The sequence below is a fragment of the Heterodontus francisci genome, chromosome 11, assembly GCF_036365525.1.
Source record: "Heterodontus francisci isolate sHetFra1 chromosome 11, sHetFra1.hap1, whole genome shotgun sequence".
NCBI classification, from domain to species: Eukaryota; Metazoa; Chordata; class Chondrichthyes; order Heterodontiformes; family Heterodontidae; genus Heterodontus; species Heterodontus francisci.
In genome coordinates, this window is record NC_090381.1 from 111,873,492 (window position 1) to 111,887,606 (window position 14,115).

General features: G+C 60.3%; 1 long non-coding RNA gene across 2 annotated transcripts in view; it reads left to right on the plus strand.

Annotated features, from left to right (window-relative positions):
- LOC137374978 (uncharacterized) overlaps positions 1-14,115 on the plus strand; it is a 59,247-nt gene that overhangs the window by 23,782 nt on the left and 21,350 nt on the right. For both annotated transcript variants that reach the window (XR_010975930.1, XR_010975929.1), the window contains exon 2: positions 3,842-4,328. This is a non-coding gene — a long non-coding RNA (uncharacterized lncRNA). The remainder of the gene's footprint in view (positions 1-3,841; positions 4,329-14,115) is intronic.

Below are 14,115 nucleotides of genomic sequence, written 5' to 3' on the forward strand. Positions count from 1 at the left end.
ATGAGCAAATAATCTGTTGTATATAATGTTGATTGAGGGATAAATATTGGCTCGGACACGAGGGATAACTCCCCTGCTGTTCCATCTGAGAGGGTGGATGGGGCCTCAGTTTAATGTCTCATTCCCAGAACATCACCTTTGACAGTGCAGCACTCCCTCAGTACTGCACTGGAGTATCACCTGTGGTACTTAAACCCACTACTTTGTGACTTTGTCACAAGAGTGTTGCCAACTTGGGGAGGCGGTGGCATTGTGGTACTGTCACTAGGGCTGGTAATCCAGAGGCCCAGACTAATGCTCTGAGGACATGCAGATGGTGAAATTTGAATTCAATTGATAAAAAATCTGGAATTAAAACCTTGTGAAACCATTGCCAATTGTTGTAAAAATCCATCTGGTTCACTAATGTCCTTTAGGGAAGGAAATCTGCTGTCCTTGCCTGGTCTGGCCTACATATGACTCCAGACCCATAGCACCTTCCAAACGCACGACCTCTACCACCTGGAAGGACAAGGGCAGCAGATGCATGGGAACACCACCACCTCCAAGACACACATCATTCTCACTTGGAACTATATCGCCGTTCCTTCACTGTCGCTGGGTCAAAATCCTGGAACTCCCTTCCTAACAACAATGTGAGTGCACCACCACCTTCTCAAGGGCAGTTAGGGATGGGCAATAAATGCTGGCCTAGCCAGCGACGCCCACATCCCATGAATAAATAAAAGAAAAACTGAGCCACAGCTAAAACCAGCACCTTAAGGAAGGATTTGAAAGCTTTGGAGCGGGTACAGAAGAGATTTACTTGGATCATACCAGGGATGAGGGATTTCAGTTGCCAAGATAGATTGGCGATTTTGTTTTCCTTAGAGCAGAGAAGGCTTAGAGGAGATTTTGACAGAGGTGTTCAAAATCATGAAGAGTTTGGTTTGAGTAAATAAAGGGAAACTGTTTCCAATGGCTGAAGGGTAGATGTGCAAGATGCCAGAAGGAGGAGTGCAGAGATCTCAAAAGTTTGGAAGAGGTTACAGAGGTAGGGAGGGGGGAGAGGTTAGGGAGGGATTTGAAAATAAGGATGACGTTTTTACAATGGAGGTATTGCTGTGTTGATAACCAGGTCAGCGAACACATGGGCGCTGGGTGATTGAGACTTGGTGTGAATTAGGATATGGGAAGTCGAGTTTTGATGACCTCTAGTTTAGGTAGGGTGGAAGATGGGAGGGCAGCCTGGACAAAAATGGATTTGTCAAGTCTAGAGGCAGCGAAGGCACTGATGAGGGTCTCAGCAGCAGATGAGCTGAGGCAGGGGCGAAGGATGGAGTCTGTTCCGAGGGAATGAGGTTTGTGGTGGGAACAAAAGATAATGTCTTTGGTCTTCCAATACTTGGCAGGTGGTGAGGGAACCAACACGAGGGAAAAACATACTTGACCTTGTCCTCACCAATCTGCCTGCCGCAGATGCTTCTGTCCATGACTGTATTGGTAGGAGTGACCACCGCACAGTCCTTGTGGAGACAAAGTCCCGCCTTCACATTGAGGATACCGTCCATCGTGTTGTGTGGCACTACCACCGTGCTAAATGGGATAGATTTCGAATAGATCTAGCAAGCAAACTGGGCATCCATGAGGTGCTGTGGGCCATCAGCAGTAGCAGAATTATACTCAACTCCAATCTATAACCTCTAATCCCCCACTCTACCATTACCATCGAGTCAGGAGACCAACCCTGGCTCAATGAAGACTGCAGGACGGCATGCCAGGAGCAGCACCAGGGATACCTCAAAATGAGGTGTCAACCTGTGAAGCTACAACCCAGGACTATTTGCATGCCAAACTGCATAAGCAGCATGCAATAGACAGAGCTAAACGATCCCATGACCAACGGATCAGATCTAAGCTCTGCAGTCCTGCCACATCCAGTCATGAATGGTGGTGGACAATGAAACAACTAACTGGAGGAGGTGGCTCCACAAATATCCCCCTCCTCAATGATGGGGGAGCCCAGCACATCAGTGAGAAATATAAGGCAGAAGCATTTGCAACAATCTTCAGCCAGAAGTGCCGGGTTGATGATCCATCTCGGACCCCTTTTGAACTCCCCAGCATTACAGATGCCAGACTTCAGCCAGTTCGATTCACTCTGCGTGATATCAAGAAATGACTGAAGGCACTGGATACCGCAAAAGCTATGGGTCCTGACAATATTCCGGCAATAATACTGAAGACCTGTGCTCCAGAACTTGCCGCACCCCTAGCCAAGCTGTTCCAGTACGTGGGGAAGCTGCCAACTTCATGGAAGCGGTCTCCCTACAGCAGCCCAAGTGGGGGCCATCAGAGCCAGAGGCTCCATGATCCAATGAAGGGGCCACGGGCAGGAAAAGCAGCCCCCCCCCCATGTTGCCCCAACGATCCCCCGGAGGGGATTCCTCTTTGTCCCGCAGGACCTATTGATCTTAGCTCCCTAAATTTTAATTTTTAATTACCTGTCTGAGTGTGCTACCATGTTGATGCACCCTCATGGTCCCCAACCTGCCTCAGCGGCGCCCACCTTCCCTGGTGGGGGCTGTTGCTGCCCTCTGGTTGGGCCGGCAGCATCAGGAGCCCCCCGGTGTCCTTAATTGAATGCCAAGTCATCAGGCGGCCAATTAGGAGTCTGACTGCGGTAAAATCACCGAGCTAGTCCTGCTGCTGGCAAACGTGGACTTGGGACCTGCTTTTCAGACCCACATCGGGATTCCAAAGCCCTTGGTAAAATCCAGCCCTTGTTTTATAAGTAAGCCCCTAACCAATTTTAATATGTGTCACCCTGTCTTACTGTCTTGAAGTAGTGAATTGGATTAACCTTTTCTACCCATTGTCTATTCTGTATTTATGATGTATATAAGGTGACCTTTAGAACCTGTGACCTCCGCCACCTGAAAACAAGGGCAGCAGGAGTGTAGTAATACCATTACCTTCAAGTTCCACTCCAAGTTACACCATGTCAGCTTGGAAATATATCGCCATTACTTCATCGTAACTGGGTCAAAATCGTGGAACTCCCTCCCTGACAGCACTGTGGGAGCAACATCACCTCATGGACTGCTGAGATTCAAGAAGGCGGCCCACAATCAGATTCACAGGAGAATCCTTTTTTTGTTTGTTCATAAGGTGTGTGCTTTGTTGTTTAGTGCCCATCCCGAACTGCTCTTGAGAACTTGGTGGTAAATTGCCTTCTTGAACCGCTGCTGCCAGAGAAGGAGTTCCAGGATTTGACCCAGCGACAATGAAGGAACGACAATATATTTCCAAGTCAGATGGTGTGTGACTTGGAGGGGAATTTGCAGGTGGTGGGGTTCCCATGTGTCTGCTACCCTTGTTCTCCCAGCAGTAAAGGTCACAAGTTTGGAAGGTGCTGTCGAAGGAGCCTTGGCAAATTGTTGCAGTGCATTTTGTAGATAGGACACACTGCTGCCACTGTGCTTCCAAGCAAGCGGGATGCTTTGTCCTGGATGGTGTTGAGCTTCTTGAGTGTTGTTGGAGCTGCACTCTTGCAGGCAAGTGGAGAGTATTCCATCACATTCCTGACCTGTGCCTTGAGGGCTTTAAGGAGGTGAGTTACTTATCGCAGAATTCCTGCCTTCTGACCTGCTCTTGCACAGTATTTGTGTGCAGTAAAATTCATGGTCAATGGTAACCCCCAGGATGTGGATGGTGTGGGGTGCGGGGCGGTGGGGAATTTGATGTTGGTAATCCTCTTGAGTGTCAAGGGGAGATGGTTAGACTCTCTCTCCTGTTGCTGGCAATTGTGTGGTGTGAATGCTGCTTGCCACTTATCAGCCCAAACCTTATTGTTGTCCAGGTCTTGCTGCATGTGAACACACAATGCTTCGGTATCTGAGGAGTTGTGAATGGAACTGAAGACTCTGCAATTATCAGCAAACATCCCCACTTCTGACCTTGTGATGGAGGGAAGGTTATTGATGAAGCAGTTGAAGATGGTTGGGCCCAGGACACTACTCGGAGGATTTCCTGGGGCTGAGATGATTGGTCTCAAACAACAACAACTATCTTTCCTTGTGCTATGTATGACTCCAACCAGTGTATGATGATAAATGTTCTGAAGAATCAAGGCAGGAATATAGAGTTGAGGTAGAGATCAGCCAAGGAGGGACTGAATGGCCTACTCCTGATTTGGCCTTCCTGGAGCCACCCATATTCCAGGAATGAATAAAGATAAAATACCTCATCTTAGAATTATTACTTAAAACCATTTAAACTACCCTGAAGATAGAAAATGTTGGAAGCACACAGCGCCTCATCGCAAAAGAGACAGGCCAACTTGTCAGGTGAGAGCTAACCAACATCAGGACTGGGTTATCTTCTGAGGACGTTGCCTGGCTAGATCCAGGACACCAGGCAAAAGAGGCCACATTCTCAGTTAGCTGTGGGTACAAAAAAAAAGCCCCATCAAGAGTATCTGGAAACAATGGGGTGTGTGGGGAAATCCCACCAGATGCCAGAAGCACAAACCTGCCCTTTGTCCTTTCAGATGGTTGTGTATTATCAGCCACACGACAGAGACATTATAAAATCTCGATTCTTGTTTTTGGCAATAATTTGACTATCAGAATAGGACAGCTCACTCAGTCATATCTCAGTTAAGCCATAAAGAGATCAGTTGATGAAGAGGTGTCACACGTAGGGCATAATAGAGTTTTATGAATTTATTGCAATGCATTTTGAAGGATGTGGATGATGCATTGTCTTTATCCAGACAGTAGAGTATTCACGTTCAAGATGTAGCAGTGGTGGGGAAGGGGGAGAGAGAGGGTGGGGGGGATGGGAGGTGAGTGTGGGGAGAGAGAGAGGGTGGGGGGGATGGGAGGCGGGTTGGGGGGGAGAGAGTGTGTGAGGGGGATGGGAGGTGAGTGTGGGGGGGGAGAGAGAGTGTGGGGGGGATGGGAGGTGAGTGTGGGGGGGGGGGTGAGGGTGGGGGGGATGGGAGGTGAGTGTGGGGGGGGAGAGAGTGTGGGGGGGATGGGAGGTGAGTGTGGGGGGAGAGAGTGTGGGGGGGATGGGAGGTGAGTGTGGGGGGAGAGAGAGTGTGGGGGGGATGGGAGGTGAGTGTGGGGAGAGAGAGAGGGTGGGGGGGATGGGAGGCGGGTTGGGGGTGAGAGAGTGTGTGAGGGGGATGGGAGGTGAGTGTGGGAGGAGAGAGTGTGTGGGGGGGATGGGAGGTGAGTGTGGGGGGAGAGAGAGTGTGGGGGGGATGGGAGGTGAGTGTGGGGGGAGAGAGAGTGTGGGGGGGATGGGAGGTGAGTGTGGGGGGAGAGAGAGCGTGGGGAGGATGGGAGGTGAGTGTGGGGGGAGAGAGAGCGTGGGGGGGATGGGAGGTGAGTGTGGGGGGAGAGAGAGTGTGGGGGGGATGGGAGGTGAGTGTGGGGGGAGAGAGAGTGTGGGGGGGATGGGAGGTGAGTGTGGGGGGATAGAGAGTGTGGGGGGGATGGGAGGTGAGTGTGGGGAGAGAGAGAGTGTGGGGGAGATGGGAGGCGGGTTGGGGGGGAGAGAGTGTGTGAGGGGGATGGGAGGTGAGTGTGGGGGGCAGAGAGAGTGTGGGGGGGATGGGAGGTGAGTGTGGGGAGAGAGAGAGGGTGGGGGGGATGGGAGGCGTGTTGGGGGGGAGAGAGTGTGTGAGTGGGATGGGAGGTGAGTGTGGGGGGAGAGAGAGGGTGGGGAGGATGGGAGGCGGGTTGGGGGGGAGAGAATGTGTGGGGGGAATGGGAGGTGAGTGTGGGGGGGGTAGAGAGAGTGTGGGGGGATGGGAGGTGAGTGTGGGGGGGAGAGAGTGTGGGGAGGATGGGAGGTGAGTGTGGGGGGAGAGAGAGTGTGGGGGGGATGGGAGGTGAGTGTGGGGAGAGAGAGAGGGTGGGGGGGATGGGAGACGGGTTTGTGGGGAGAGAGTGTGTGAGGGGGATCGGATGTGAGTGTGGGGGGCGAGAGAGTGTGGGGGGGATGGGAGGTGAGTGTGGGGAGAGAGAGAGGGTGGGGGGGATGGGAGGTGAGTGTGGGGGGGATGGGAGGTGGGTGTGGGGGAGAGAGAGTGTGGGGATATGGGAGGTGGGTGTGGGGAGAGAGAGTGTGGGGGGGATGGGAGGTGAGTGTGGGGTGGATGGGAGGTGGGTGTGGGGTAGAGAGAATGTGGGGGTGATGGGAGGTGAGTGTGGGGAGAGAGAGAGGGTGGGGGGGATGGGAGGTAAGTGTGGGGGATGGGAGGTGGGTGTGGGGGAGAGAGAATGTGGGGGTGATGGGAGGTGAGTGTGGGGAGAGAGAGAGGGTGGGGGTGATGGGAGGTGAGTGTGGGGAGAGAGAGAGGGTGGGGGGGATGGGAGGTAAGTGTGGGGGAATGGGAGGTGAGTGTGGGGGGGATGGGAGGTGGGTGTGGGGGAGAGAGAGTGTGGGGGGAATGGGAGGTGGGTGTGGGGGAGAGAGAGTGTGGGGGGATGGGAGGTAAGTGTGGGGGGGATGGGAGGTGAGTGTGGGGGGGATGGGAGGTGGGTGTGGGGGAGAGAGAGTGTGGGGAGGATGGGAGGCGGGTTGGGGGGGAGAGAGAGTGTGGGGGGATATGAGGTGGGTGTGGGGGAGAGGGAGTGTGGGGAGGATGGGAGGCGGGTTGGGGGGGAGAGAGAGTGTGGGGGGGATGGGAGGTAAGTGTGGGGGGGATGGGAGGTGGGTGTGGGGGAGAGAGAGTCTGGGGAGGATGGGAGGCGGGTTGGGGGGGAGAGAGAGTGTGGGGGGGATGGGAGGTGGGTGTGGGGGAGAGAGAGTGTGGGGAGGATGGGAGGCGGGTTGTGGGGGAAAGAGTGTGTGGGGGGGGAGAGAGTGGGGGGGGTGATGGGAGGTGAGTGTGGGGGGGGCGAGAGAGTGTGGGGGGGATGGGAGGTGAGTGTGGGGCGGATAGAGTGTGGGGAGGATGGGAGGTGAGTGTGGGGGGAGAGAGAGTGTGGGGGGGATGGGAGGTGAGTGTGGGGAGACAGAGAGGGTTGGGGGGATGGGAGGCGGGTTGGGGGGGAGAGAGTGTGTGAGGGGGATGGGATGTGAGTGTGGGGAGAGAGAGAGGGTGGGGGGGATGGGAGACGAGTTGGGGGGGAGAGAGTGTGTGAGGGGGATGGGAGGTGAGTGTGGGGGGTGAGAGAGTGTGGGGGGGGTGGGAGGTGAGTGTGGGGGAGATGGGAGGTGGGTGTGGGGGAGAGAGAGTGTGGGGGGGATGGGAGGTGGGTGTGGGGGAGAGAGAGTGTGGGGGGGATGGCAGGTGAGTGTGGGGGGGATGGGAGGTGGGTGTGGGGGAGAGAGAATGTGGGGGTGATGGGAGGTGAGTGTGGGGAGAGAGAGAGGGTGGGGGAATGGGAGGTGAGTGTGGGGGGGATGGGAGGTGGGTGTGGTGGAGAGAGAGTGTGGGGGGGATGGGAGGTGGGTGTGGGGGAGAGAGAGTGTGGGGGGGATGGGAGGTGAGTGTGGGGGGGATGGGAGGTGGGTGTGGGGGAGTGAGAATGTGGGGGTGATGGGAGGTGAGTGTGGGGAGAGAGAGAGGGTGGGGGTGATGGGAGGTGAGTGTGGGGAGAGAGAGAGGGTGGGGGGGATGGGAGGTAAGTGTGGGGGAATGGGAGGTGAGTGTGGGGGGGATGGGAGGTGGGTGTGGGGGAGAGAGAGTGTGGGGGGGATGGGAGGTGGGTGTGGGGGAGAGAGAGTGTGGGGGGGATGGGAGGTAAGTGTAGGGGGGATGGGAGGTGGGTGTGGGGGAGAGAGAGTGTGGGGAGGATGGGAGGCGGGTTGGGGGGGAGAGAGAGTGTGGGGGGGATGGGAGGTGGGTGTGGGGGAGAGAGAGTGTGGGGAGGATGGGAGGCGGGTTGGGGGGGAGAGAGAGTGTGGGGGGATGGGAGGCGGGTTGTGGGGGAGAGAGTGTGTGGGGGTGGAGAGAGTGTGGGGGGGATGGGAGGTGAGGTGTGGGGGAGAGAGAGTGTGGGGGGAGGGAGGTGAGTGTGGGGGGTGGGGGTGAGAGAGTGTGGGGGGTGGGAGGAGAGTGTGGGGGTGAGGTGAGTGGGGGGAGAGAGAGTGTGGGGGGGTGGGAGGTGAGTGTGGGGGAGAGAGAGTGTGGGGGGGTGGGAGGTGAGTGTGGGGGGGAGAGAGAGTGTGGGGGGGATGGGAGGTGAGTGTGGGGGAGAGAGAGTGTGGGGGGGGTGGGAGGTGAGTGTGGGGGAGAGAGAGTGTGGGGGGGGTGGGAGGTGAGTGTGGGGGGAGAGAGAGTGTGGGGGGGATGGGAGGTGAGTGTGGGGGAGAGAGAGTGTGGGGGGGTGGGAGGTGAGTGTGGGGGAGAGAGAGTGTGGGGGGGGTGGGAGGTGAGTGTGGGGGGCGAGAGAGTGTGGGGGGGTGGGAGGTGAGTGTGGGGGAGAGAGAGTGTGGGGGGGTGGGAGGTGAGTGTGGGGGGGAGAGAGAGTGTGGGGGGGATGGGAGGTGAGTGTGGGGGGGATGGGAGGTGGGTGTGGGGGAGAGAGAATGTGGGGGTGATGGGAGGTGAGTGTGGGGGAGAGAGAGTGTGGGGGGGTGGGAGGTGAGTGTGGGGGAGAGAGAGTGTGGGGGGGATGGGAGGTGAGTGTGGGGGAGAGAGAGTGTGGGGGGGTGGGAGGTGAGTGAGGGGGGCGAGAGAGTGTGGGGGGGATGGGAGGTGAGTGTGGGGGAGAGAGAGTGTGGGGGGGTGGGAGGTGAGTGTGGGGGGCGAGAGAGTGTGGGGGGGTTGGGAGGTGAGTGTGGGGGAGAGAGAGTGTGGGGGGGTGGGAGGTGAGTGTGGGGGGTGAGAGAGTGTGGGGGGGATGGGAGGTGAGTGTGGGGGGAGAGAGAGTGTGGGGGGGATGGGAGGTGAGTGTGGGGGGGATGGGAGGTGGGTGTGGGGGAGAGAGAATGTGGGGGTGATGGCAGGTGAGTGTGGGGGAGAGAGAGTGTGGGGGGGTGGGAGGTGAGTGTGGGGGAGAGAGAGTGTGGGGGGGATGGGAGGTGAGTGTGGGGGAGAGAGAGTGTGGGGGGGTGGGAGGTGAGTGAGGGGGGCGAGAGAGTGTGGGGGGGATGGGAGGTGAGTGTGGGGGAGAGAGAGTGGGGGGGGTGGGAGGTGATTGTGGGGGGCGAGAGAGTGTGGGGGGGATGGGAGGTGAGTGTCGGGGGAGAGAGAGTGTGGGGGGATGGGAGGTGAGTGTGGGGGGCGAGAGAGTGTGGGGGGGATGGGAGGTGAGTATGGGGGAGAGAGAGTGTGGGGGGGATGGGAGGTGAGTGTGGGGAGAGAGAGAGGGTGGGGGGGATGGGAGGCGTGTTGGGGGGGAGAGAGTGTGTGAGTGGGATGGGAGGTGAGTGTGGGGGGAGAGAGAGGGTGGGGAGGATGGGAGGCGGGTTGGGGGGGAGAGAATGTGTGGGGGGAATGGGAGGTGAGTGTGGGGGGGGTAGAGAGATTGTGGGGGGATGGGAGGTGAGTGTGGGGGGGAGAGAGTGTGGGGAGGATGGGAGGTGAGTGTGGGGGGAGAGAGAGTGTGGGGGGGATGGGAGGTGAGTGTGGGGAGAGAGAGAGGGTTGGGGGGATGGGAGGCGGGTTGGGGGGGAGAGAGTGTGTGAGGGGGATGGGATGTGAGTGTGGGGAGAGAGAGAGGGTGGGGGGGATGGGAGACGGGTTTGTGGGGAGAGAGTGTGTGAGGGGGATCGGATGTGAGTGTGGGGGGCGAGAGAGTGTGGGGGGGATGGGAGGTGAGTGTGGGGAGAGAGAGAGGGTGGGGGGGATGGGAGGTGAGTGTGGGGGGGATGGGAGGTGGGTGTGGGGGAGAGAGAGTGTGGGGATATGGGAGGTGGGTGTGGGGGAGACAGAGTGTGGGGGGGATGGGAGGTGAGTGTGGGGTGGATGGGAGGTGGGTGTGGGGTAGAGAGAATGTGGGGGTGATGGGAGGTGAGTGTGGGGAGAGAGAGAGGGTGGGGGGGATGGGAGGTAAGTGTGGGGGATGGGAGGTGGGTGTGGGGGAGAGAGAATGTGGGGGTGATGGGAGGTGAGTGTGGGGAGAGAGAGAGGGTGGGGGTGATGGGAGGTGAGTGTGGGGAGAGAGAGAGGGTGGGGGGGATGGGAGGTAAGTGTGGGGGAATGGGAGGTGAGTGTGGGGGGGATGGGAGGTGGGTGTGGGGGAGAGAGAGTGTGGGGGAATGGGAGGTGGGTGTGGGGGAGAGAGAGTGTGGGGGGATGGGAGGTAAGTGTGGGGGGGATGGGAGGTGAGTGTGGGGGGGATGGGAGGTGGGTGTGGGGGAGAGAGAGTGTGGGGAGGATGGGAGGCGGGTTGGGGGGGAGAGAGAGTGTGGGGGGATGGGAGGTGGGTGTGGGGGAGAGGGAGTGTGGGGAGGATGGGAGGCGGGTTGGGGGGGAGAGAGAGTGTGGGGGGGATGGGAGGTAAGTGTGGGGGGGATGGGAGGTGGGTGTGGGGGAGAGAGAGTCTGGGGAGGATGGGAGGCGGGTTGGGGGGGAGAGAGAGTGTGGGGGGGATGGGAGGTGGGTGTGGGGGAGAGAGAGTGTGGGGAGGATGGGAGGCGGGTTGGGGGGGAGAGAGAGTGTGGGGGGATGGGAGGCGGGTTGTGGGGGAAAGAGTGTGTGGGGGGGGAGAGAGTGGGGGGGGGTGATGGGAGGTGAGTGTGGGGGGGGGGGCGAGAGAGTGTGGGGGGGATGGGAGGTGAGTGTGGGACGGATAGAGTGTGGGGAGGATGGGAGGTGAGTGTGGGGGGAGAGAGAGTGTGGGGGGGATGGGAGGTGAGTGTGGGGAGAGAGAGAGGGTGGGGGGGATGGGAGACGAGTTGGGGGGGAGAGAGTGTGTGAGGGGGATGGGAGGTGAGTGTGGGGGGTGAGAGAGTGTGGGGGGGGGGGTGGGAGGTGAGTGTGGGGGGGATGGGAGGTGGGTGTGGGGGAGAGAGAGTGTGGGGGGGGATGGGAGGTGGGTGTGGGGGAGAGAGAGTGTGGGGGGGATGGGAGGTGAGTGTGGGGGGGATGGGAGGTGGGTGTGGGGGAGAGAGAATGTGGGGGTGATGGGAGGTGAGTGTGGGGAGAGAGAGAGGGTGGGGGGATGGGAGGTGAGTGTGGGGGGGATGGGAGGTGGGTGTGGTGGAGAGAGAGTGTGGGGGGGATGGGAGGTGGGTGTGGGGGAGAGAGAGTGTGGGGGGGATGGGAGGTGAGTGTGGGGGGGATGGGAGGTGGGTGTGGGGGAGTGAGAATGTGGGGGTGATGGGAGGTGAGTGTGGGGAGAGAGAGAGGGTGGGGGTGATGGGAGGTAAGTGTGGGGGAATGGGAGGTGAGTGTGGGGGGAGAGAGAGCGTGGGGAGGATGGGAGGTGAGTGTGGGGGAATGGGAGGTGAGTGTGGGGGGGATGGGAGGTGGGTGTGGGGGAGAGAGAGTGTGGGGGGGATGGGAGGTGGGTGTGGGGGAGAGAGAGTGTGGGGGGGGATGGGAGGTAAGTGTAGGGGGGATGGGAGGTGGGTGTGGGGGAGAGAGAGTGTGGGGAGGATGGGAGGCGGGTTGGGGGGGGAGAGAGAGTGTGGGGGGGATGGGAGGTGGGTGTGGGGGAGAGAGAGTGTGGGGAGGATGGGAGGCGGGTTGGGGGGGAGAGAGAGTGTGGGGGGGATGGGAGGCGGGTTGTGGGGGAGAGAGTGTGTGGGGGTGGAGAGAGTTGGGGGGGATGGGAGGTGAGTGTGGGGGGAGAGAGAGTGTGGGGGGAGAGAGAGTGTGGGGGGGGTGGGAGGTGAGTGTGGGGTCGAGAGAGTGTGGGGGGGATGGGAGGTGAGTGTGGGGGAGAGAGAGTGTGGGGGGGTGGGAGGTGTGTGTGGGGGGGGAGAGAGAGTGTGGGGGGGATGGGAGGTGAGTGTGGGGGAGAGAGAGTGTGGGGGGGGTGGGAGGTGAGTGTGGGGGAGAGAGAGTGTGGGGGGGGTGGGAGGTGAGTGTGGGGGGAGAGAGAGTGTGGGGGGGATGGGAGGTGAGTGTGGGGGAGAGAGAGTGTGGGGGGGTGGGAGGTGAGTGTGGGGGAGAGAGAGTGTGGGGGGGATGGGAGGTGAGTGTGGGGGAGAGAGAGTGTGGGGGGGTGGGAGGTGAGTGAGGGGGGCGAGAGAGTGTGGGGGGGATGGGAGGTGAGTGTGGGGGAGAGAGAGTGTGGGGGGGTGGGAGGTGAGTGTGGGGGGCGAGAGAGTGTGGGGGGGATGGGAGGTGAGTGTGGGGGAGAGAGAGTGTGGGGGGGTGGGAGGTGAGTGTGGGGGGTGAGAGAGTGTGGGGGGGATGGGAGGTGAGTGTGGGGGGAGAGAGAGTGTGGGGGGGATGGGAGGTGAGTGTGGGGGGGATGGGAGGTGGGTGTGGGGGAGAGAGAATGTGGGGGTGATGGGAGGTGAGTGTGGGGGAGAGAGAGTGTGGGGGGGTGGGAGGTGAGTGTGGGGGAGAGAGAGTGTGGGGGGGTGGGAGGTGAGTGAGGGGGGCGAGAGAGTGTGGGGGGGATGGGAGGTGAGTGTGGGGGAGAGAGAGTGTGGGGGGGTGGGAGGTGAGTGTGGGGGGCGAGAGAGTGTGGGGGGGATGGGAGGTGAGTGTCGGGGGAGAGAGAGTGTGGGGGGATGGGAGGTGAGTGTGGGGGGCGAGAGAGTGTGGGGGGGATGGGAGGTGAGTATGGGGGAGAGAGAGTGTGGGGGGGTGGGAGGTGAGTGTGGGGGGGATGGGAGGTGAGTGTGGGGGGGAGAGAGAGTGTGGGGGGGATGGGAGGTGGGTGTGGGGGAGAGAGAGTGTGGGGGGGATGGGAGGTGAGTGTGGGGGGGATGGGAGGTGGGTGTGGGGGAGTGAGAATGTGGGGGTGATGGGAGGTGAGTGTGGGGAGAGAGAGAGGGTGGGGGTGATGGGAGGTAAGTGTGGGGGAATGGGAGGTGAGTGTGGGGGGAGAGAGAGCGTGGGGAGGATGGGAGGTGAGTGTGGGGGAATGGGAGGTGAGTGTGGGGGGGATGGGAGGTGGGTGTGGGGGAGAGAGAGTGTGGGGGGGGATGGGAGGTGGGTGTGGGGGAGAGAGAGTGTGGGGGGGATGGGAGGTAAGTGTAGGGGGGATGGGAGGTGGGTGTGGGGGAGAGAGAGTGTGGGGAGGATGGGAGGCGGGTTGGGGGGGAGAGAGAGTGTGGGGGGGATGGGAGGTGGGTGTGGGGGAGAGAGAGTGTGGGGAGGATGGGAGGCGGGTTGGGGGGGAGAGAGAGTGTGGGGGGGATGGGAGGCGGGTTGTGGGGGAGAGAGTGTGTGGGGGTGGAGAGAGTTGGGGGGGATGGGAGGTGAGTGTGGGGGGAGAGAGAGTGTGGGGGGAGAGAGAGTGTGGGGGGGTGGGAGGTGAGTGTGGGGTCGAGAGAGTGTGGGGGGGATGGGAGGTGAGTGTGGGGGAGAGAGAGTGTGGGGGGGTGGGAGGTGTGTGTGGGGGGGGAGAGAGAGTGTGGGGGGGATGGGAGGTGAGTGTGGGGGAGAGAGAGTGTGGGGGGGGTGGGAGGTGAGTGTGGGGGAGAGAGAGTGTGGGGGGGGTGGGAGGTGAGTGTGGGGGGAGAGAGAGTGTGGGGGGGATGGGAGGTGAGTGTGGGGGAGAGAGAGTGTGGGGGGGTGGGAGGTGAGTGTGGGGGAGAGAGAGTGTGGGGGGGATGGGAGGTGAGTGTGGGGGAGAGAGAGTGTGGGGGGGTGGGAGGTGAGTGAGGGGGGCGAGAGAGTGTGGGGGGGATGGGAGGTGAGTGTGGGGGAGAGAGAGTGTGGGGGGGTGGGAGGTGAGTGTGGGGGGCGAGAGAGTGTGGGGGGGATGGGAGGTGAGTGTGGGGGAGAGAGAGTGTGGGGGGGTGGGAGGTGAGTGTGGGGGGTGAGAGAGTGTGGGGGGGATGGGAGGTGAGTGTGGGGGGAGAGAGAGTGTGGGGGGGATGGGAGGTGAGTGTGGGGGGGATGGGAGGTGGGTGTGGGGGAGAGAGAATGTGGGGGTGATGGGAGGTGAGTGTGGGGGAGAGAGAGTGTGGGGGGGTGGGAGGTGAGTGTGGGGGAGAGAGAGTGTGGGGGGGTGGGAGGTGAGTGAGGGGGGCGAGAGAGTG